Below are 25744 nucleotides of genomic sequence, written 5' to 3'. Positions count from 1 at the left end.
TAAACCCTTTCCAAGGCAGAAAACAACAAAGATGGATGTAAACGAACTAAATTTTGTCTTCGGCAGACGATTCTACCATTATTCGTCCGAAATGAATATTCTAAGTTCAGCAGTATAGGCTAAATACCAAATATTTGTATGTTGCATTTCTAATTTAGAAGCAACAATTGCTGTTTATTTTTGAAAATTTTAATTTTTTTTTTATTATAATTTTACAGTGCTGAGCATAATCTTGTATCTAATTACAATTTAAAAACTCCTTGAAAAAGTTTTTTGCAATAACCGAACCCTATTTGCACAAATTCATAAAAGCAGGAACCCTGGTTGTAAGAAAGTGAGTAAATTTTTCACAATTTCACAAAAACCGAACCTTACACAAAATTTCTGGACAGACCCCTGGTTGAAATATGGAACAACGAAAGGATGTTTTTTTTTTTTAAAAATACCTTAATTTGTAAATAGTATAAATTACAGTCAATATATGTTTCCTTTTTATGAAATCTACGCACAGTATTTTCAATTTAAACGTCAATAAGACAAAGAATCGTTAAGCTTTTTGTTAGTTCGAACTTATGAATGTAGTTTATCTGGAGTACTTATCTAAAGACAGCAGGTGTTTTTAGCTAAGCTGTCTTTATAAGTAATTAAATATTTCACTTATGTTTAACCGCCTGAGTTAATTTTAAACAAAAATATGCCTACATCTTTTTGTTTAAAATAAATATCTTCTTTAAACACAAATTTTTCGTTTAAAATAAATGTCTTTCCTAAACACAAATTTTTATTTCTCTAACTTTATATTATTATTCTTAAACAACAATTGCAGCTACTAAATTAGCTATGCAACATACAAATATTTGGTATTTAGCCCATACTGCTGAACGCAGAATATTCATTTGGGACGAATAAAGAAAGAAGCGTCTGCGGAAGACAAAATTTAGTTCGTTTACATCTGTCTTTCTCCCCCCCCCCTCCTTCCTGGGAAGGGTTTATTTGATTAACAAAACAATAATGAAGATAAACAAATTTGTGAAGGGTCCAATTAAAAGAAAAATTATTTTGTGAAAGGTCCGTTTTTAAGTAATTTTGTTCGAGTTATTTTGAGTTATTTTGTGAAGGGTCCGCTTTTATGAAAAGATATTTTGTGATCGAAGTCTTTAAGCAGAGCTTAAAAATTTAAAATGCTGACTGTACATTAATTTTTTTTAATTATGAGACGACACTTTTTTTTTTTTTCAATATTTACGTGAGAAAAAAAAATACGGTCTCGGAATTGAGCTCGAATTTGTTGAATAACCAACAAAAACTCTATCGGAAACCCCGTAAACTTAAGAGGGAGTAGCATGAATCGAACGCTTAAAAAAGTTTACTCCAATTCGAAAAGAGTTATAATATAGTATTAAAAATATCAGAATTTTAAAAACCCTATCAAAATCCCATATTTGTTTTAAGAATGAGAAGAAAAAAAAACATGAAATAGGTGCAAAATCAGAAAACCACGCAAGTTATGAGAATAATTGCGCTCGATTCGATTTTAATTCAGCAAATTAATGAGTAATAACAACCATCTGTTTTTCTTCCATGGCAATCGCATTGGTTCTTTATCTCGGAATTTTCCTTCGAAATTCTTCGAGGGTTATTTAAAAGTAATTTTAGTTGGTATGTTACAAACTACTAGATTAGTAAAGTTTAAGATGGACTAATTTAATCTTTGCTCACTGTCTAAAACATTATTTGAAAAAAAAATTAATTTAAATGTGGGTAGAATTTTTCCTTTTTCACCCAATGAAATACAACCAATAAGACAACCAATAAAATTGACATATATTTTAAAAATAAGTAAACGATAAACATTTTGCTTCACCTACAGTTTTTACTTAAAACTTTTATATTCTATAATTATAATCTATACTCTATAGTCTTATAAGATCTTCGAGTTAAAAATCACACAAAAAATGTGAAGAAACGAGAAAGTTTTTGCAAATTCAACGTGTAACGTTTAATAAATTAGTAACAATAATGATAATCTGCAGTAAATGTCAAGCTCAAGGGTTAAATTAGTAAATTTTATTTTGCCGCTCTAATGACTTTATTTAAGAAAAATACAAACAAAAAATCACGACAAAATTTCAAATTTGGAAAAATAAAAAACTGGAATGGGGGATGATGCAAATATAATTAGTTTCGACCAAAAATTTTAACTGGCTACCAACAGTTTTCAAATCCTTAAGCCCCTAATAATATACATATTCATTTAAAACAGATACTGTTTATACTGTTATTACAAATCAGGGGTTTGTTTAGATTTAGAAGAAATTTGGGACACTTCACAAAATAATTTATCTTTTAATCGGACCCTTCACAGATTTGTTTATCTTCATTATTGTTTTATTAATCGAATAAACCCTTCTGGAGGGGGGTGAAGAAAAGAAAGACGGTTCGAAACTAAGTTTTCAAAGTTTTCCTAAGTTTAAATTCCAAATGTAGTATTCTAAGAAAATATTTTTACTTTTACAAGGGTCGTGTGCACATTTTTAATAATATTAAATGATATTTTTTTTGTAAATAAATTGATCAATTTACATTTATTCATGAAATTAATAGAATATTATGTAAATAAAAAACTTTTTCTGGAAATTTTTTAAATAAAATTTTATAAATTTAAGAATCGTCTAAATTTACTTAATGCGTAACACATTAAAAGTGATACATAACTAAGTTGTGTTATTTAAAATATGTCAATTGAAATTATTAAAAATGTGAGTGATTTTGTTTCCATCATTCGTCCGAAATGAATTTTCTGTGTTGAGCAATAAAAATAAACAAAAATTTCAAAAATAAAAAATTCGAAAGTTTTTTATTGCACTTGTGAGTTGCACGTTTTGACGAGCTCATTTTTACTGATTCTATGGTAAATACATGTTTAACGCGCATTCTTTAAATCGATTTTATCGTAAATCTAAATGATTTTTTAAGCAGCTTTTTCCGCTTTTCAACGTAATTTCGAAAATACCGAATTTTTATTACGATAATTATTACGACAAACAAGTTTCAGATCCCCCATTAAAATAATCACTTTTTGGCACACTTCATTTGTGCCGATCTTATCGTAAATCCAAGTGATTTTTGATATGTATTTTCTGCAATTCTTTCTTTCTTCTTTTTCGGCAGTTATTGCTATGCATTCCCACGTAGCATAAAAAATTCCGATAATTTTATTACGACATGCTAATTTTAAATCGCACGTTTGACATGCTTTATTCATGCTGAATTCAGCATAAATTTAAGCGATTTTTTTTTCTTTCAATTATTGCTGTAATTTTCCATGTGATTTTGATGATCCCGTTATTTGACTTACATGTTAATATTATACGCGAATTTCTATTCGCGAATTTAAATAATCACTTTTTGATATGGTATTTCGGTACGAACGGTATTCGGTACGATATTTCGGCACGGCAATGAATGTAATTTGGTCGAATATCGAATATTCGGCACAAAAAAAAAATCGGCCGAGTATCGTAGATTCGGGACTAAATAGCAACATCTTTAGAGGCGCAGCAACACTGAAACCAAAATTCCAATGCTAAGAATAATATTTTCTGTAAAAACATATTCATAAAATGACGCTAAAAATAAGGCTTATCATAAACGCTTCTGAAATTGCCGCGCTATCATAAAAACTAAAGATTATATACAAAAGCGAAACAGAAAATAAAAATTTATCTTAATTTTCGAAAGAAAATTTTGCAGCTGACCATCTCAGTTTTTCAATTACCAAAAAAGTCAAGAAAAAAAGGTCTAACATAAATGCTCTTAAAAATTACCATGTTATAATTAAAATATCTATAAAAAAAGTTTTTCTTTAAAAAACAAAAAAAAACTAAATTGAAACAAAAAACTTTCTTAATTTTTTTAATGAAAATCTTAAAATTGAAAATCTCAGCAGGGGTCTGTCCAGACATTTTGTGAAAGGTCCGTTTTTCGTGAAATTGTGAAAAAATTACTCACATTCTTTCAACCAGGGTCCGCTTTTATGAATTCGTGCAAATAGGGTCCGTTATTGCAAAAAAAAAACTTTTTCAAGGAGTTTTTAAATTGTAAAGATATACAAGATTATGCTCAGCACTGTAAAATTATAATTAAAAAAATTACATTTTAAAAAATAAACATCAATTGCTGCTTCTTAATTAGAGATGCAACATACAAATATTTGGTATTTAGCCTATACTGCTGAACGCAGAATATTAATTTCGGACGAATAATGGAAGAATCGTCTGCCGATGACAAAACGTAATTCGTTTACATCCATCTTTCTTGTTTTCTGCCCTGGAAAGGGTTTATTCCAGGGTTGGAGTTTTTGCCGGCAAAAAGGGGTTTTTGCCAAGACAGTGGCAAAAACCTGGTAAAAACCGGCAAAAACTGGTAAAAACCGGCAAAAACCAAATTATATAAATTGCTGATTAAATATTATTACAAAATACTTGAAACAAATTTAAATCAATCATAAGGAATAATAATTTTGATACATTACATGAAAAAATTATTTTTAACATATTAATAATTAATGTACCTAAGGGTAATAATTTTTAAAAGATTGAAAGTTTTTGATCTCTTTTCATTTTAGAATCCTAAAATAAATGTTCTTTTACAAATAAATATTATTATTTGTATAATACTATTATTTATTATAAAAAATTATTTGTACAATAATTAATTACACATGTTGATAGATATTTTATGCCTTAAATCATATTTGTATTAATTTAAAATAAGTTCATTTCACTGGAAAAAGGAGAATAATCACAAATTTTCCAATCAATAATGTTTTAAACTACTAAAATGATATATTATTACATTATCATTTAATTATGGAATAATAGTTTTGTTAATTTTTTTGTAATTATTTATATTTATAGTATATATTTCAATTTTAGGAATAATTTTGTATCAAAAATGTGTTTTTGTCCTCTCATCTTGGACAATATAGGTTTTTGCCACTTTTTGCCACTTTGCTTGGCAAAAACCTGTTTTTGCCAGGACGGTTTTTACCGGTATTTACCATGGTTTTTTCCACCTGCGGCAAAATCTTGCCAACCCTGGTTTATTCGATTAACAAAATAATAATGAAGATAAACAAATTTGTGAAGGGTCCGATTAAAAGAAAAATCATTTTGTGAAGGGTCCGTTTTTTATGAAAAGATATTTTGTGAACGGACCCAAATTTCTTCTAAACAGACCCCTGCTCAGTTTAAATTTTTACCATAGCCATATTTTTAGAAGAAAAAAAATTGCTATAAAATAAAATTTATTAGTAACGTTCACTAAAAAAAAGCGCTGTGCCATAACAAAAATACCTATAAAAGAAAAACAGAAGAGAAAAAAATTTGTTTTTAGTTCCTAAAACAAAACTTCAACTCTTAAATTCACAAATTACCGGTTATCTATATTACAGTACAGGGAAAAAGTGACAATAAATTAATAGTATGAGACGTTCAGTTAAAATGCTGCGTTATAATAAAAACAGTAAAAATGATGAAATTGACTTGTCTGAATACAATACTTTTTTTTTTAAAAAAAAAAAAGAAGTGCAAAATATTGTGGTTCGGTATAAAGTAATCCAGTTTAATTTCCTCAAATTTCGTTTTTCCATTTGTCTTCTAGGACAGGGGTTTCCAACTGGCGGCCCGGGGGCCGCATCCGGCCCGCGAAGCCTTTTTTTGTGACCCGCGAACTAAAATATATTAGTTGTCATTTTTTTACGGACAATTTTCGTAAAAATCTATATGAGTTTTAAATACTTTTCTCGTTAATAAAAACCTAATTTCTTCGTTTCTGTGAAATTTAACATACCAACGGTGCAAAGAAATTTATTTTTCAGGTTTTGCATCCAAGAAAATATATATTCAAATACAAAAATAATCGTCAATAAACAGTAACTTGCATGTGAAGAAATTTTATTTCTTAACAATATATAACGATAACCTTATATCATAACTGTTAACAATGGAAACCAGTTCATCTTTTTTCTGTCATTATATTTTTAAAAATATCGACATAAAAGTTAAGATTTATATCTGGCAACATGTAGCCTTTCTTTTCTTTTTTTATTTATTCAATTTTTTGTAGCTTTTGACAAGTCAAGCGATCGTTTATAAAATGAAAATTGCGAGAGTGATAACTAATTATCATTTAAAGAAAAAAAATTTGTAAAAAAAACACTTAAAATTACAATAACTTTCGAACAAAAGGAATTGGAGAAAAAAAAGTTATAATTCAAAATGATCCGATCAGCACCTCAAATTTCAACTTGCAGTTGAATTTTAGCGGACAGTAGATCGACCAACCTGTCTTTTCGAAATTGAAGAAATTCGGGTCCGTTCACGGACCTTTCACAAAATATCTTTTCATAAAAACGGACCCTTCACAAAATGATTTCTTTTAATCGGACCCTTCACAAATTCGTTTATCTTCATTATTGTTTTGTTAATCGAATAAACCCTTCCCAGGGCAGAAAACAAGAAAGATGGATGTAAAGGAATTAAGTTTTTTCTTAGACAGACGCTTCTTCCATTATTCGCCCGAAATTAATATTCTGCGTTCAGCAGTATAGGCTAAATACCAAATATTTGTATGTTGCATCTAATTTCGAAGCAGCAATTGCTGTTATTTTTTAAAATTTAATTTCTTTTTTATTATAATTTGACTGCGCCGAGCATAATCTTGTATCTAATTATTTTTTGCAATAACCGGACCCTATTTGCACAAATTCATAAAAGCGGTCCCTGGTTGAAAGAATAAGAGTAATTTTTTCACAATTTCACGAAAACCGGACTTTTCACAAAACGTCTGGACAGACCCCTGGTAACAGATGTTGTTTCAAGGTATAACCGCACTTCAAAAGAACGAAAATGCGTTGAATAGTAGCCGAGGAGAAAAAAAAAGTAAAGAACAATATTAGAAATAATTTCCAAATCGGGTACTGCCGAACAAAAAAATATCAGTAATTTTTACTAACTGTCGTTTTGTAAATGAACAGCACATTCGGAGATCCATATTCCGCAATTCGAAACAGAATAATAATCCGTAATAAAAATATTTTTAAATATACATGAGGGCAAGTAGGAAGAGATAAGAGTTAATGCAGCATCACGAATTTATTGATCTATCCGTATTCAAATCAACCAGCAGGTAACCAATTAAGAGCCCGTTCCAATATTATGTAAGCATTTTTTTTTTTGGCAATTTTTAACTCATGCACTCTTGTCAGCAAAATTAAGCAAATCACAAACCACCTATATTGCTTACGTAAAAAAAATACCACCTTACTTTTTGCTTTAACTATAATTTTTAATGCAGTAATTAAACCACAGAGTTAAAATATGAAGCTTAGCAAAAATAAAAATTATGTTCTTGTTTATTATAAAAATTTAAAGTAGAATATTTTTGCTATACTTTTGTACGTTTCTGTGATCATTAATTCTTGACCTCAAAATCTCCTTAAAGAAGTTTTTTCCAACTTTTTCGCCGCCCCCTCCCCCCCCCAAGTTTAACTTATTTTAATTTTTCCAAATCTAATTTCTTTCCTAATTGCTTTGTTATTTATTGTTATTTTATTTTTTTCTCAATTTAATTTCGCATTTTAAAGCAAAACTTAAAAATCAGAGAATTCTGATCGATACGTAAACATTTCTCATAACTCTCCCCCTTGCCGGCAAAAATAAGCCCTCTGTTGGTGTTTTGCATCGTCATATTGGAACGGACCCCTCAATCAACAACACGAACTTCAATCTTTAGTTAAGCATTCATGATTAAATAGAGGCGTCATTTCCCGATTTTCTTTTTTTTTGAGAAAGGCCCTGTTTTCGTTAAATTTCAAAACATCTATTCCTTTTGTAAAAATTTATAAAACCCTGTGGTCTGTTAAAACTTTTTGTAAAAGTCCATGTTTCTGTGAAATGTATACAATGAAATGCATATTTCTGAATACAAAGTTTTTTTAGATTTTGGTTCTTTTCTCCAGGGTTCTGTTTTTGTAAATATGTAAAAATAAGTTCTCGCTTTTTATAAAAATAATTAAATGAAATGTTTTTTTTTTAGTAGTAATTTTAAAATCTTGGTTTTTGACACGATATTATGCAATGCGTGAAATGGGCGTACGAGTCACAATAACTTTACAAGTTAAATTAACAATTTTTTTTGTAATTTATTTCTTTATCAACATGAAATATTTTGATATTTGATATAAGACTCTACGAATTTATCGATCCCGCGACACAGCAAATGAGTTGTGAAAAGTTATGATTTCTTAAAATACAGATAAAAGAGCGACAATAACATTAATACAATGGGGCGAACAGCCTTCAAATTATGCTAATATATTTCAAACAAAACAAGAGATATTCTCTAACATTCTGTTGTACTATAATAAGATTAAAAATTTAACCGGATTAAGTATTCTTTTATCGCAAACTATGAATTAATAAATTTATTTAGGTGATAACAAGACGAAGATTCTGATAAAAATTTAATTTTAATTTGTAATTATTGCACGGGATTAAATTATTGCACATGAACTAAATTTTTAAAAAAATTAAGGAAAATAAACTTAAAAATCCTACAATAATTTAAGAGCTTGCTAAAGAAGTTCCCAAATGGCATCCTAAAAAAAGCACGGAATTTTAAGTTTGCCAATATGTTATAGCTTTGTTAACTGCCTGCTGTTATACGTATTTCGAACAAGAAAATAAATTTTATTTCAGAGAATGAGTTTGGGGAAAGAAAAAAAAAAATAAGTTATATGTCTTACAATAGTGAACTCTTCTGTTTTTTTCATATCCGAGCTTTTAATCCCAATAATATTAAATGGTTGTCATAAATAATCTTTATTGCATTTTCCACAATTAATATGCAATTGCTTATATAGTATGCATTCTGCAAGGTGGGTTTTATATTCCCCAGTGTAAAAATTGAAAAATTATAGCATTACTACTAATTCTTATAAAAATTACTATTAAGTTTAAATTTTCCAACTTATCTTTACTTTATTACTTAAAAAGATCATACCAGGGTATAAACAAATTTTGTTTCACCTCCATTAGTATTAGAAAAGTTAAAATTTATAGAAAAAAGAGTTCATGTAAACTTAAGAGTAAACTAAGAAATTTTAAATGCTGAAAAAAAAAATATTTAAAAAATTCGAAATTGCAAACAAGCTACAGTCGGACTATTTCTCCGCTGCGTAATTTTGAGTTATCCTGCCATAATTTGTTTGCATTTTAATACATTAGAAGAAAAAAAATCCAGCGTTTGAAATTTAGTTCTAGGAATCTGGGTTTGCCGGAAGTTACTTCTTAAATTTATATTTCAAACTACTAATCTAGATGAACAACAATTTGCAATGGTCGGTATAGCGTCCTATTGATTTAACCGGAACCAATATTTTGGATATTTTAATATGCATCTGTCTGGAGTTCAGTGTAAGGCAAGTTAAGTTAGTATTTTAATAAGGGTAATACCAGGCTTAAGAGAAAAAAATTAAATTATTTTCAAAAAAATAAACGGTTTTGTTCTAAGTCTTATAATGTTATTAAATTATAGCAATAATTAAAGCAAGAAAGTGCATTTCTTAATTACTGGAAAAGCTTCTTGAGATGGTAAACCGAGAGGTCCATGCGCCAAACGCATACAGGGGTCTGTTTAGAAGAAACTTGGGTCCGTTAACGGACCCTTCACAAAATATCTTTTCATAAAAACGGACCCTTCACAAAATATCTTTTCATAAAAACGGACCCTTCACAAAATATTTTAACTTAAAAACGGACCCTTCACAAAATGATTTTTCTTTTAATCGGACCCTTCACAAATTTGTTTACCTCCATTATTCTTTTATTAATTGAATAAACCCTTCCCAGGGCAGAAAACAAGAAATATGGATTTAAACGAATTAAGTTTTGTCTTCGTAAGACGATTCTTCCATTATCCGTCTGAAATGAATATTCTGCGTTCAGCAGTATAAATACCAAATATTTGTAAGTTATACATCTCTAATTTAGAAGCAGCAATTGCTGTTTATTTTTGAAAATTTAATTTCTTTTATTATAATTCTCCAGTGCCGAGCATAATCTTGTATCTATTTACAATTTAAAAACTCCTTGAAAAAGTTTTTTGCAATAACCGGACCCTATTTGCACAAGTTCATAAAAGCAGGACCCTGGTTGAAAGAATTTAATTTTTCACTATTTCACAAAAAACCGGACCTTTCACAAAATGTCTGGACAGACCCCTGGCATACATGGTAAGTGAGAACTTATATTCTTCATAGAATAAGATACAATAAATGCGCAATTACGGGAACAAACACAACACATCAATAAATAATTAATCATTAAACACTGAGTAATAAACAATTCAAAAGCGTACGCAACTAAAAAGACATAATAAATAAGCTGGAAGTGCGTCATATTAACTGACCTTAACGAATTACATACATCAACTAACTCAACGGCGATATTCAAGAAGTGAGTTTCTCAGGACCTTTTGGAAGACAAAAAGTATATCATAAGGTCTGTTTAAATAATTATACTGTTGCTAACTACAAAATATTTAAATAATTCCCCACTGATTTCAAGATACCAGCATCATCAGGGGTCTGTTTAGAAGGAATTTGGGTCCGTTAACGGACCCTTCACAAAATATCTTTCCATAAAAACGGACCCTTCACAAAATATTTTAACTTAAAAACGGACCCTTCACAAAATATTTTAACTTAAAAACAGACCCTTCAAAAATTTGTTTATCTTCATTATTATTTTGTCAATCGAATAAACCCTTTCCAGGGAAGAAAACAGGAAAGATGGATGTAAACGAATTAAGTTTTATCTTCGGCAGACGATTCTTCCATTATTCGTCCGAAATGAATATTCTGCGTTCAGCAGTATAGGCTAAATACCAAATATTTGTATGTTGCATCTCTAATTTAGAAGCAGCAATTGTTTATTTTTTAAAATTTAATTTTTTTAATTATAATTTTACAGTGTTGAGCATAATCTTGTATATCTTTACAATTTAAAAACTCCTTGAAAAAGTTTTTTGCTTTGCAATAACGGACCCTATTTGCACAAATTCATAAAAGCGGACCCTGATTGAAAGAATGTGAGTAATTTTTTCACAATTTCACGAAAAACGGACCTTTCACAAAATGTCTGGACATACCTCTGATCATTTTAAATTAATGATCGGAATGTTAACCATTGTGGAGTGGTTCGAGGGGCACACTTTAAAAATATGCTATTTGATTACACATAATTGAGTTGCTAAATCAAACACGAAATCGTACTATTTTTTTACGCAATCGAATATTTAATTCTCAATATATAGAGACATGAATGATGATGGGAAATAAGCGTTACGTCACATTCTTTCAACCAGGGTCCTGTTTTCGGAATTTGTGCAAATAGGGTCCTGTTATTGTAAAAAACTTTTTCAAGGAGTTTTTAAATTGTAAATGAATACAAGATTATGCTAAACACCGTAAAATTATAATTTAAAAAAAATTAAAATTTCAAAAATAAATAGATGCAACATACAAATATTTGGTATTTAGCCTATACTGCACAACACAGAATATTTATTTCGGACGAATAATGGAAACAAAATCACTCACATTTTTAATAATTTCAATTGACATATTTTAAACAACACAACTTATTTATGTATCACTTCTAATGAGTTACACATTAAGTAAACTTAAACAATTCTTAAATTTATAATATTTTTTTTAAAAAACTGACATAAGTTAATTTTTATTTACATAATATTTTATCAATTAATTTTATGAATAATATAGTGCTCAATTATTTATTTACAAAAAAAATATCATTTAATATCAATAAGAATGTGCACACGATGTTTGCAGAAATATAAATATTTTCTTAGAATACTACATTTGGAATTTATAAATTTTTTTTGACTACGAAGAGGTTAAGGCACTTAATATAACGGAAATGAGATCAAACTTAGTCTTAGAATTAAAGCAGAAAAACATGATTAACAAAATTTTAGAGCAATATATGTCGATTGCCAGTAGATTTGAAAATAACTATAACAGCTGAACACTCAGCATCAGTCAATTTTTCCCGCCCATTTACAATAATACGCAAATGTCTATCGAGTGTCTCTTGTGAAGGGACCGATTAAAAGATAAATTACTTTGTAAAGGGTCCGTTTTCATGAAAAGATATTTTTTAACGAACCCAAATTTCTTCTAAACAGACCCCTGTTAGATAATCTTAAATTTGTTTAAATCGGCCAAGACTTAAAAATTTCAATGCACTACGTCACTACACAGTCAGGATTAGCAAGATTTAAATCACTAGATTTGATTTACTTGTGTGTTTTACTTTCTTTTCTTTCTAAATGATGGACTTAAATCACCTAATTTTTTTCTTTAAAAAAATTATTGATCATAGACGATAAGATTTTTTTAGAATATAATATTTAAATATAACCTCAGTTTATTTTTTTCCAACTCCGAACTCATAGGAGTTAAAGGTTTTATCTTGAGAAGTAATTATGAGTTATTTGATGTTCAAAATAGACTAATGATAAAAGAGACTTAATGAGGATAAAAACGGCGTGAAACTACTAAGTTATTAGTTCCCATTAACTGTATATAAAATAATTTGCTCTTTAACAAACAATTTCAATTACCTCTGCTTCTGCTGATTGAATACGGGGATTTAAATGTTATTTGCTTATTGGAATACAAGCACTTTTAAACTTTTTTTTTTATGTAGCTTTCATGGATACAGTGACAAAATTTCGAAATTTTCGAATGGCAATACCCGCTTTTATGATTGAAACATAATCCGTACAGTAAAAACCTAAAATGGAGTTAGAATGATATTTTTAGCACAAGAAATTACGACACTAATTCCAAGGCTTTTGCCAAGTATCGCCATTTTTCGTGATCACTAACGAGAAGACAGTGTAATAAAAACCTCTAAAAGCAGAGAAGAAACTAATAACGTGTCAGAGATGGCAAAAATATTTAAAACAAAAAATGCTTTCTTTGTAATTTTTTCTGTTTTTAATGGTTTTTATCACACTCTCTTCTCATTAGTGATCGCGAAAAATGGCGAGATGCTTGACAAAAGATTAATATCGCAATTTCTTGTGCTTAAAATATCGTCCCAACTCCATTTTCGGTTTTTTACTGTAAGGATTACTTTTCAAACATAAAAAGTGGGTTTATCATTTAAAAATTCCGAAATTTTGCAATAATTTGTGATAGCTGTAATCGTGAGAGCTACGCAAATCGTTTATAAACATTATTCTTGAGCGCATAGATCATAATACCTACGCACAAAATTCCTCTCCAGAGGGTCATATATCGGCAAAATTACTTTAATACTCTGTAGTCTGCTTATATACACAGAAAATAATTTATAATAATTGATTTTTTGTTTGTTTTTTATTGTTTCCTGATCTAAATTATTTTATTCTCATTTCACATCAGGCAAATTCGGCCTTGGTCTTTACAAATTAATAAAGGTGTTGATTTTGAATAAAAATAAAGATTACATTTATTCAGGAACTAGCTTGTATTGATTAAATTATAATTTTAACCTTTTCAGTAAAAAATCAAGGAATATTTTAGTTTCAATATTGATTCTAAATAATATCTCATTTTATGCATTTCTTTTAGTGAGATTCGATTCATTGTAAATCAAATTCATTGAATTAAAAATAAAATAGTAAAACATAAAATTTTCAACAATCTAAAATATCCAAGAAAAATATTCCGTTATAACGGGAGCAGTTGTGGAAAGGAAGAGGTAGCGGCAATCTGTTTAAGCCAAAGGAGCAATCATTAACTTTGTTGTCTTCTAAATTGTTTATTCACTCCTTGTATATTTTATTTTAACGCAAGAATTAAACTAATGCTAGAAAATTATGAAAAAAAACAGCCTAAATAACCACAAAAAAAACCTATAATTGTTTTTAACTTATTCCAATAATTCTACAACAAAAAAAAATTTACAGTAAAATTTTTTTTATCTTTCTTTTTAAGAATCTTTATTTAACTAAAAAGCAATTAAAATATATGTAGTTCGAAGACAAATAAGTATTTAAGCTACAAAAGTTTAAGAAAATATTGGTATGCAGGCAGTAAAAAATAAATTATTTTTCGATAGGATTTTGCTATAATTTCAACAGAGACAAACTACATTATTACACGCAAAGAAGAAAATGTGTGCAAAAATGTTACCATCTTTTTCTTTGAAAATATTTTACATACTGTATTACATCAGAGTGCGAAATTTCCACTCGTCATTGGCGACCAAACATTTAGCTTGGCGCTAGTAACAGAGTTTGATTCTAGAGTAGTATTCTAGAGAAGTTTAGTGCAGTAAGAAGAGGTATACAATTTGACAGTAGAACTGCACTTAACCAATAGTATTGGCATTACTGATACTTTAATTTTCTTATTTTAATGAGATGCGGGCAATACTGAAACCATTGAGACCTTAAAAGAACCTTATTTTAAATTAATATAATAGCTTATTTGCAATAATGTGCTTCCATTTCTCAGTCTCTACATTCTTTTATAGTTTTTAATAATAAAAAAATCTTTATGTAACATTTAAACATTTTAAAAATTGTTCATATTTTTAGTGACAAGCAAAAATTTTAGTCTGGGTAGTACTATTAGAATTGAAATTTCATACCATGGTATATATGGATAATTTGTGGAACTTCATTTTTAAATATTAAAAGCAAACTTATATTATTTTTATTAAACTAAATATTTTAATTTTTTAACATAAAAACTGGATCTATTTTTACTTTTCCAAAAAATCATTGTTTAAAACGCCTGTCCTTGCAAAGAATTAATGCACTATAACAATTAAAATAATGCAATAAATGCATGTACTTTATGCCAACCAGCCAAGAATTAGTGTCTGATTTATTATAAGAAGGTCTGAGAGGCACAAGCCTAGGCCCTCACATCTTCGGGGACCCCTATTATTTTTGTGTTTTATCTTAGGAATTGTCTATTAGAGAATCAAGAGTTAACAAAAATTTAAATAAATATTAGCTCAAATTTACTCACTATATTGTAATTTACTTATGATGCAAATCATTTTAAAAAATTCATCATAATTCAGGGGTCTGCTTAGAAGAAATTTGGTTTCGACAAAATATTTTAACTTAAAAACGGACCATTCACAAAATGATTTTTCTTTTAATCGGACCCTTCACCAATTTGTTTATCTTCACTATTGCTTTGTTAATTGAATAAACCCTTCCCAGGGCAGAAAACAAGAAAGAAGGATGTAAACGAATTAAATTTTGTCTTCGGCAGACAATTCTTCCATTATTAGTCCGAAATGAATATTCTGCGTTCAACAATATAGGCTAAATACCAAATATTTGTATGTTGCATCTCTAATTTAGAAGCAGCAATTGCTGTTTATTTTCGAAAATTTAATTTTTTTTATTATAATTATACAGTGCTGAGCATAATCTTCAATCTATTTAAAAACTCATGGAAAAAGTTTTTTGCAATAACCGGACCCTATTTGCACAAGTTCATAAAAGCAGGACCCTGGTTGGAAGAATGTGAGTAATTTTTTCACAAAAACCGGACCTTTCACAAAATGTCTGGACAGACCCCTGTAATTAAACGACAAGCAAATTTGGTTCAAAGTAACGACTATGAGGCCACTGACAATTCTGTGCTTAGCACCCCCACATTTATAAATAAGGCCCTGACTAGAATATATTGTTCGCCAAAAACTCTTAATTTCTTCCTTTGTTGGGAAGTATAAAAATTACTGACTTCTGATACTTCATAATACAGTGAAACCTTAAGAAAAAACCACATCTGTGTAACAACATCCTCTATTTGCAACCACTTTAGGAAGGGATAGAATTTTTTTCATAGACTTTGCGTTAAAGAAACCCTTTAGGAGAATTCATCAGCAATTGGGCAAACCTCTACCCCAAATGCGGAGGTCAAATAAGGAAACACGAAAAAATATTGAAACAAATAAAAATTAATAAATAAGTAGATTTGATTGCATTCAAAATATTTGTGAGTGGCTCTTATTTGGAGAGCTCTTCCTGACCATCTCTAAAAGAGAAGTAGATTTGATTGTATTCAAAATAATTGTGAGTGGCTCTTACAGTGGAGCATCGTTTATACGACGCCGAAGGGACCACCGAAAAACGTCGTATAAACGATAACGTCGTATAATCGATTTTAACTTCTAAAACTGAAACTAACTCTGTTTTCAGTTAATTTTAATGTTTAACGTGTTGATTTACATAAATTTCTAAATTAGACAAAGCAGAACAAACAAGTAACCAAAGAAAAAAAATTTTCAGTGAGCAATTTGAATGTATGATACCTTTAATTATATTTTCTTGCTATTAGTCTCTACAATGCTTTGAATAGCGAGTTGAACTTACTGCTTTCTATGATGCAATTTTAGATTTCCAATCACTGCAAAATCTAATGGCTGAAGCGCACTTGTGCAATTTGCAGGAAAAAAGGGAGCTTTTACATTTTCCGAAATAATTAGTATCGATGGGTGCGCTGGACATTGGTCGATGAATAGCAAAATTTTTCGTTTTTCCTTCTTCATAGCATTGTCAAGTTTTTTCAGTCATCTAGTAAAAATTACGGTCGACATCCAAGCATTCTTGTTGGCACCCTTTTCTGTATCATTCATGTTGGCAAATTCCGCCCTTTTTTAAAATACACAAGTAAAAATAAAAAATTATATAAACGTGAACAAAATCTAAAAACCGACGTATAACCGATTCTGTGCGTCGTATAAACGATATATTTTTATATTAAAATGAATAGGAATGATTTGGGACCACACTAAAACGTCGTATAAATGTAAACGTCGTATAAGTGATCGTCGTATAAACGATGCTCCACTGTATTTAGAGAGCTCTTTCTGACCATCTCAAAAAGAGATCGACAAACTCATGTCACAGCCAGAAAGCTCTGAAGACAAAGCTATCAATGATTTATTTTTAGAGTTGAAAATTAAATTAGAAGAAAAAAAGTTTTTTTTAACAAAAAAAAACTAACTTAAACAAACAAACTTCTTCTCATTTTTTAAAGCTAACTAATTTTTATGATATAAAATTAAATGCAAACTAAAACAAAACACATAATTTTTTATTTATTTAAAATAGTTCTATCATTCGAAATTGTTAAGTTTGTTTTTACACATAATTATAACAATAAAGGTCATTTTTATTGACGTTAAATCTTATTCATCGATCTGGTTATTACAATGCCAGTACAAGCGGCATTTCCGCACCAATAATACTTACTGAGTAAAATTTAAATTGCTGGCAAAAAATCACTGGGGATAATTCCAAGACCAACTACAATCGCCAAGGTGCCAAATAGATTTTAAACTTGCAAATTGTTTTTTTAAAAATGTACATGTTTGCACGGTAAGAGCTATACATTTAGAGATGTTTCTTTTAGCTTCCCGCAGGCTACTGCGCAGAAGTTGCCAAGACTTGGAGATTATTCTGCCACAGATCCCGATATGGAAGTCTTCCAAATCATGTACCTTCAATAATACTTCGAGGTCAATAAAGGTAACCCCTAAGAGAGACCAATTTACTGTAGAACAGTGAGTGGTCGCTCCCGAAAGATTTCACTGCACTAATTAAAAATATTAAAAAATATCACAGGACCGACATATACGTGATCGTGCGATTCACCTTACACAGCTCATGATATCACACATAAAACAACATTTCAAACTCTAGTGGCCCATGATCACATGGACGTTATCCTTATACACTATACTCGTAATAGTATGTTTACTGGAGAATGTGGGCCTGGGAAAGCAGAAAGCACTTATTACTCAATCTGTCAGTCCCGACGGGATAAAACAATAAGGTTTATATTCAACACCTGGTAGAAGAACCATTATAAGTTTCGACAAAGCATCCCATTCCATCATCAATTAACATGAATGCTCTATAAACCAACGATTCTCGAAAGATGTTCTGCAGAACCTTGGGGATTCAGGGTCACATGGGTTCAGAGATTTAGAAGTTTTATTTTACCAGCTCAGATTTTTGAAAACTTAATTACATCTAGTTAATAATTCCTTATTTATTTAATGATATTACGGCCGTTTTATAGATATTATTTAAATAAAATGCTAATGGAAAAAAATTTACAAAACTTTTAAAAAATATATAAGCTTACTCTGATAACAATTGAATAAATTATGAAAAGGAAATGCATTCATAAAGTTAATTACATTATAATTTCCCATTAAACTTTTCATTACATATTTTCTTGATAAAAGCCTAATATAGGCATGATGGAAAGTAAAAATGAGCGGGCAGTTTGCAGTCACAAAAATTAAATTTCAAATATAATTAAATCTTTACAAAAAAACAAAAAAAAGTCAACTTCTTTGAGTTGTATTAAGAACATTGTGTGTATATAACTGCATTGATCTACCAATAAAAAGTTGTTCAGTAGTTTTGTTTACACTACAGTATTTGTCAACAATTAATGGAATGAAATTTTCGATCTTAGAATTCAATAACATCAAATAATAATGCATAACGAAGAAACATAATATGCACGTTAGATTTGATTTTACAAAAACAATAAGCTGTTAAGATCACGCATACGAAATAAAAACATTTTGATCATTTGATCAAAAAATATTTTGAAATCGCATTTGTTACAAATCAACACTCTATAATCAAGAAATAACAAGGTAAGAACAGGAGGAAATATTGTTATAAAAACAAACACAAGAAACTTTGCTTATGAAAAATGAAATATAAAAATCGACGAAGTAAAACACAAAGTTAGAACAACAAAACAAATCGATGTAAACGTACTTACTATGGAAATTCCTTTGGTTATAGGTATCAAACATTGAAGTAATCAAATTAATATTATAGTATTATCCTTTACTAGTGGCTTGGCAAGATTTTACAACCTCATTAACACAAAACTTGAAGATAATTTCATCAATGAAGGGTCGACACATAGCACCACCTACAAATAATATCCACAAGAAGACGGGCACTGAAATTCGTATCACAATGCTGCAGAAAAGGTATCATTTTTTTAATCCTGCCCCCCCGCAGCAGGAAAGGCAAAAAGAATCACAACACAATCACATTCTTTACATGGATCAAACTGAGAAAATCCGTTGTATAAGGCCCTGAAACAATTGGTATTAACAGAATGCCACCGATAAATAGTATTCTACAAAACAAGTTGACTTTTTCTGGTAAACAAGTCGCCCCGAACGTACGACTTCTAAATCAATCATTTACGCACATATCGCCGAGTGTAAACAACCAACGACGCTCATTGGCTGCGGCAAGACGGCCGATCTCATTCAAAGAGACCTACTACGATGCGGGGATGGCGGTAGAAGATGTGCAACAAAATAATGATTCCTCTTGTTTTGTTTTTCTTTTGTGCTAGCTTTGTTTTTCTTCTTTTAAGAATGATTTCAATAGAAATTATTCTTAACGAGATTCTAAATTTTATTTTGATTTTCAAATATTCGTAACATAATGGAATAAATTATTTTTTCCCTACAATCCGTTGCACCATTTCTTGCTTGAAATCTTACTTTTTATTTTATTTAATTTTTATTTATTTTTTTGACCGTTAAAAATTATTTAAAAATTTAACTTCATTTACTGGGAGGTTCATACTTATATTGCGATAAAAGATGTCCAGTAAAATAATATTTCATCTTTCTTCGTTTTTTTTTTTTTTTTTTTTTTTTTACTCTGTTGAAATTATTCTTAACGAGTATGTTTTTTATCCTTCAAATATTTATAACATTATGGAATAAATAAATTTTTCAATGCAATCCGTCGCCTAATCTCATGCTTGTGATCTTACTCTTTATTTTTATTTTGTTTTAATTATTATAGATTATTTATTTATTTTTGCCCGTTTAAAATACTTAATAAATTTAACTTTATTTATCAAACAGGGTTTATTAATTTTTTTTATCGGGTAATTATTTTTTCTTTTTAAATAAAATGGAATGAAAAAGTGACATCAATAATGATGTCTTTCGGCTACTTCGGTTAAAATTAATACCCCTTAATTTTCATACGCCATATTATTTCCAGTGTCGCGTGTAATCCACTAATTTTAAACCTCATGATGTTTTTATTTATTTTAAGGAGTAATTAATAGTTATTATTTTCCTATCTTTTATAAATTTACCGTTCTTCTCTCTTTTAAACATAAAAAAAAATATATGAAAGAAAAAATAATTAATATAAAAATATCGAAGAAAAAATATTGTAAAAGTACAACATAACGAGGTTAAAGAACGATAGATTGACCGAAAGGAATGAGTGGACTAGACTTGGCATAAATCTAACAGTTAAGTAGCGGTCAGACATCATGTAGTTGTATAACGTGGGAGGGGGGCATATTTCACACAAAACCAACATATTTCAAGCGTAGGCAGTTTTGTTAAAGGGGAGAATATTAGTATAATATTTTAACAAAAATTATTATTTTTGAAATAGTAAATCTAACATTAGGTGCTTAGAAGATTGAAGCGTTGCAACCTCCCCGGAATTCAAAAATATTATATTAAATATTAATTTTAATATTTTAACAAAAATCATTGTCTTTAAAATACTAAATTCATCATAAGGTGCTTCAAATATTGAAATGCTGAAATCTCCCCGTAATTAAGAAACATTACTTTACAACTAAACATTAACAACTAAAATGCTTATCTTTAAAATAATAAATTTAACATAAGAGGCTTCGAAGATTGAAGCGTTGCAACCTCTCCGGAATTAAGAAACACAATATAAAGCATTATTTTTTGGGAAGTAATTTTGTAAAATTTTAATTTAATCGTTAATAACTTATGGCTTAAAGTGTTTAAATTAACGCGTACAATTGCAGTACAAAGCTCATAAACTTGTGTAGCACTGGATCAAGCATTTTAGCTAAGGCTCTAATAGGAAATCTGAACCAATTCTTTGGCAGTACGCCAATATGAAGTAAACAAGTTCGCGAGTATTAACATTAACGTGAGAGTTTAAAGCCCATTTAGATTTTTAAAATTATTAATATTGGTAATTGTGCAGCGATGAATTCGAGAAACAGTTTAAAAAAAGGGGCTTTCTTATATTTAGATATCCATCAAATCTCGAAAGAAAGAAGAAATTTGAAATGAATTGCTGGAGATATAACTAGCAGCCTGGAAGTGGATCTCTCGGTAAATACTCATTTATTTATAATTTTTTGAATTTATTTTATTATTGATATTAAAATTATTAATATGGGTAATTGTGCAGCGATAAATTGGACAAACAGTTAAAAAAAAGAGGCTTTCTTATATTTAGATATCCATCAAATCTCGAAAGAAAGAAGAAATTTGAAATAAATTGCTGGAGATATAACTAGCAGCCTGGAAGTGGATCTCTCGGTAAATACTCATTTATTTATAATTTTTTGAATTTATTTTATTATTGATATTAAAATTATTAATATGGGTAATTGTGCAGCGATAAATTGGACAAACAGTTAAAAAAAAGAGGCTTTCTTATATTTAGATATCCATCAAATCTCGAAAGAAAGAAGAAATTTGAAATAAATTGCTGGAGATATAACTAGCAGCCTGGAAGTGGATCTCTCGGTAAATACTCATTTATTTATAATTTTTTGAATTTATTTTCTTATTGATATTAAAATTATTAATATGGGTAATTGTGCAGCGATAAATTGGACAAACAGTTAAAAAAAAGAGGCTTTCTTATATTTAGGTATCCATCAAATCTCGAAAGAAAGAAGAAATTTGAAATAAATTGCTGGAGATATAACTAGCAGCCTGGAAGTGGATCTCTCGGTAAATACTCATTTATTTATAATTTTTTGAATTTATTTTATTATTGATATTAAAATTATTAATATGGGTAATTGTGCAGCGATAAATTGGACAAACAGTTAAAAAAAAGAGGCTTTCTTATATTTAGGTATCCATCAAATCTCGAAAGAAAGAAGAAATTTGAAATAAATTGCTGGAGATATAACTAGCAGCCTGGAAGTGGATCTCTCGGTAAATACTCATTTATTTATAATTTTTTGAATTTATTTTATTATTGATATTAAAATTATTAATATGGGTAATTGTGCAGCGATAAATTGGACAAACAGTTAAAAAAAAGAGGCTTTCTTATATTTAGATATCCATCAAATCTCGAAAGAAAGAAGAAATTTGAAATAAATTGCTGGAGATATAACTAGCAGCCTGGAAGTGGATCTCTCGGTAAATACTCATTTATTTATAATTTTTTGAATTTATTTTATTATTGATATTAAAATTATTAATATGGGTAATTGTGCAACGATAAATTGGACAAACAGTTAAAAAAAAGAGGCTTTCTTATATTTAGATATCCATCAAATCTCGAAAGAAAGAAGAAATTTGAAATAAATTGCTGGAGATATAACTAGCAGCCTGGAAGTGGATCTCGCTTGCATTAGGTAAATACTCATTTATTTATAATTTTTTGAATTTATTTTATTATTGATATTAAAATTGCTGGAGATATTAAACTAGCTAGATAACTAGATATAAACTAGATATTAACTATTGATATTAAACTAGCAGCCTGGAAGTGGATCTCGCTTGCATTAGGTAAATACTCATTTATTTATAATTTTTTGAATTTATTTTATTATTGATATTAAAATTATTAATATGGGTAATTGTGCAGCGATAAATTGGACAAACAGTTAAAAAAAGAGGCTTTCTTATATTTAGATATCCATCAAATCTCGAAAGAAAGAAGAAATTTGAAATAAATTGCTGGAGATATAACTAGCAGCCTGGAAGTGGATCTCGCTTGCATTAGGTAAATACTCATTTATTTATAATTTTTTGAATTTATTTTATTATTGATATTAAAATTATTAATATGGGTAATTGTGCAGCGATGAATTGGACAAATAGTTAAAAAAAGGCTTTCTAATGCTAAAATTTCATTCAGATCTCGAAAGAAAGAAGAAGTGGGTAATAAATTGCAGAAGATATAACTGGTAGTGGAGCTTGCTTATGTGAGGAAAATACTAATTTATTTAAAATTTATTGAATCTATTTACTTATCTATGCAGTATATAAACGATCTTAAGTTGTTAGAATTTGTTCCTGAATGCTTGTTTTTGTCTGTTTTTTTTTAAATAAATAAGGGAACAATTTTTCAGAATTGTTAAATTTTAACGATGTATCAAATATAAGAATTTTTATTGAAAACTGCATTTATTAAGTAAATATTTATTTAAAATATGACCTTTAAACAACATTTAATAATTTATCTAACTATTTTGAATGTTTGTGTGTTATAAAACCAGTAAATAAAGACAAGAACTTGACTGAATAAGTATTCGCCAAATTTATCTTAGAATCGGCAAGTTTTGTATTCACTCTTTTAAGAGTTTCCTTTTTCTTTTTCTTTCACTTTTTTTTTTCTGTTAAAAATAAATATTTACCTGTTTCTAATTGTATTTCATTTTGATTCACTAATATGTCAGATAATTAGTTTTTTAATCCCGACTTATTGAAGTTTTATTTCGTTACTTATGATAATATATTGCTTAAAGTTCAAACGGTTTGTTTACATTTATAATAAGAAATCTATTTAATATTCGTTTTTCATACATTTTCATTCGATTTTTCATAAGTTTTGTATACACTTTTAAGTATTTCCTTTTGTTTTGTCAAAAATAAATATTTACCTGTTTCTAATTGTATTTCATTTTGATTCACTAAATATATCAGATAGTTAGCTTTTTAATCCTGACTGATTTTATTATTTTTTTTAGTTACTTATAATACATCGCCTAAAGTTCAAACGGTTTGTTTACATTTATCATAAGAAAACTGTTTAATATGCGATCTTTCATACGTTTTTGAGTATCCAAATGTTATTTTTTTTCTTTAAAATTCTTATTGTTAAATTGCTGAAATAATTAGTTTTTGTTGTAGAAAAGTTAATGGGATAGTATGTTTACAAAATTTAAACTCTGAATCTTTTAATGTGATTTAATTTAAATATGAAAATATAGAAAAATATTTCAAATTTTCTTGCAGGTTCATCTTGAAGAATCTCAACTTAAAGTAAGTAGGAAAGATGGCAACAAAAAAAATAAGGCCGGGTGCTATTCCGAATCCCTTAAAAAATTTCCCTCAAAAAGACTAAAAGGAGCAAGTTGTCCAAAACCAGGATCAATTTTAGATAAGCTTAAATCTAATGTAACTTTAAATGTACTGATTATTCTCCATTTTTTTCATACATTTTTTCTAATTTTATTATTATTAAGGAACCAAAAATGGGTATAAACTGTTTCTATCTAGTCATGAATAGTATTTTTATTTTAAATAACAGTAATAATAAATTTTGTAATGATTTTGTACAAGTATAAAAAAAAATTTCCGAAAAACAATGTAAATCGATGTATACGCAAACACGCTTTTCTTTACGGATTATCATATTTGAGGTTAACGTCGTTTGTAGCGATAGGTTGTCAAATCTTGTAACTCCTCCGCATTGGAGAAAAGATTTTGCTCCGAAATGGAGGATGAGCCGGTCTCTCTAATTTTAGCTAACCTCAATTAATAGCAAGAGCCATTTTAATATTTTCAATAACTGTGACAATCGTTTTTGTTATCTTCACACATTTTATTCTAAGACATATTTTTCCTGCATTTTTCTCCTTTTTTTTAATTAATTTACTTTGCACTAGATTATTTTTGAGATCATTTACTTCTAATTTCAAAAGCGTGTCATTAGGGGTTCCCTTCACCATGTCAACCGTCACATTAAAGAATCATTTTGATATAGCGATTGAATACAGGAAGAGAACAAGAGACAAAAGAAAGCGAAATAAAGTCTTGTTATCTGCATCACTAAACAACATAAAGCTTCTATCATCTGCACTGTTGTATACAATGCCATGTGCAATGGTAGTACGAAGGCATCTGAATGTTGTCTGCACAATTTCCCAATCAGTTTCTGTGGGATTGTCTAATTCACGCTTGATCTTTATCATTCCATCAGCATTCGGAAGCTCATATTCAATCTTCAGATTTGCCTTCTTCACCGGAATGCGCGATGTCTTGGTAGCATCCCCAAAAGGCTCTAGCATCTTTTTAGTAAATGCTTCTTGGTGCAAGAAGATTGAGCCGTCCTTCAACTATTGAACTTGTGGATCAAGGAAACAATTTAATGTTGTCACTCTTAAGGTTGAAATGTTGCTTGAGTTCGTTCATAAAGGTGAGGAATGATGCTTCGTATTGTACAGCAACAATACCATCATCGACATAAATCGCCATCACGATCTTGTGTCCCAAATCTTTACGAGCGAACAGGCAGTGGTCAGATTTGCTTTGCGTCATACCATGTCTCGTTAACACGTCTGTAAATGTGGCTTTCTGACATCGGTCAGTCCAGCAGTGGACTGATCGTAAAGGCACGGATCCCAGTAGAACACCGAACTCAAGCATCACTGGGTGCTGTCAGTAAGCGGGTGGGTGATCAGCCTGCGTAGGAACCGAGGATGTGCGGAATCGGTTCTCGTTAAACTGCTCTACCGTAAAGTGCTCGACTTCTCTCGCAGATCGTCGGGCTACCCAAGCAAGGGAGCCATCCCCTCTGCGGAGGATCAAAATTG

At 29.2% G+C, this 25744-nt stretch overlaps 1 protein-coding gene across 3 annotated transcripts in view; it reads right to left on the bottom strand.

The window, feature by feature from the left end:
* LOC107443324 (insulin-like peptide receptor) overlaps positions 1 to 19438 on the bottom strand; it is a 148041-nt gene extending 128603 nt beyond the window's left edge. The window contains exon 1 of one of the 3 annotated variants that reach the window (XM_087167820.1): positions 18913 to 19438. The gene's annotated coding sequence lies outside the window, so the exon portion shown is untranslated. The remainder of the gene's footprint in view (positions 1 to 18912) is intronic. The other 2 variants (XM_016057149.4, XM_087167821.1) reach the window with 2 other exon arrangements.
* Between the last annotated feature and the right edge of the window lie 6306 nt (positions 19439 to 25744).

Source organism: Parasteatoda tepidariorum, chromosome 7, assembly GCF_982258835.1.
Source record: "Parasteatoda tepidariorum strain Cologne lab strain chromosome 7, Ptep-v5.0, whole genome shotgun sequence".
NCBI classification, from domain to species: domain Eukaryota; kingdom Metazoa; phylum Arthropoda; class Arachnida; order Araneae; family Theridiidae; genus Parasteatoda; species Parasteatoda tepidariorum.
Note: the sequence above shows the minus strand (reverse complement) of the source record. Positions and strands in the feature narration are given on the sequence as shown.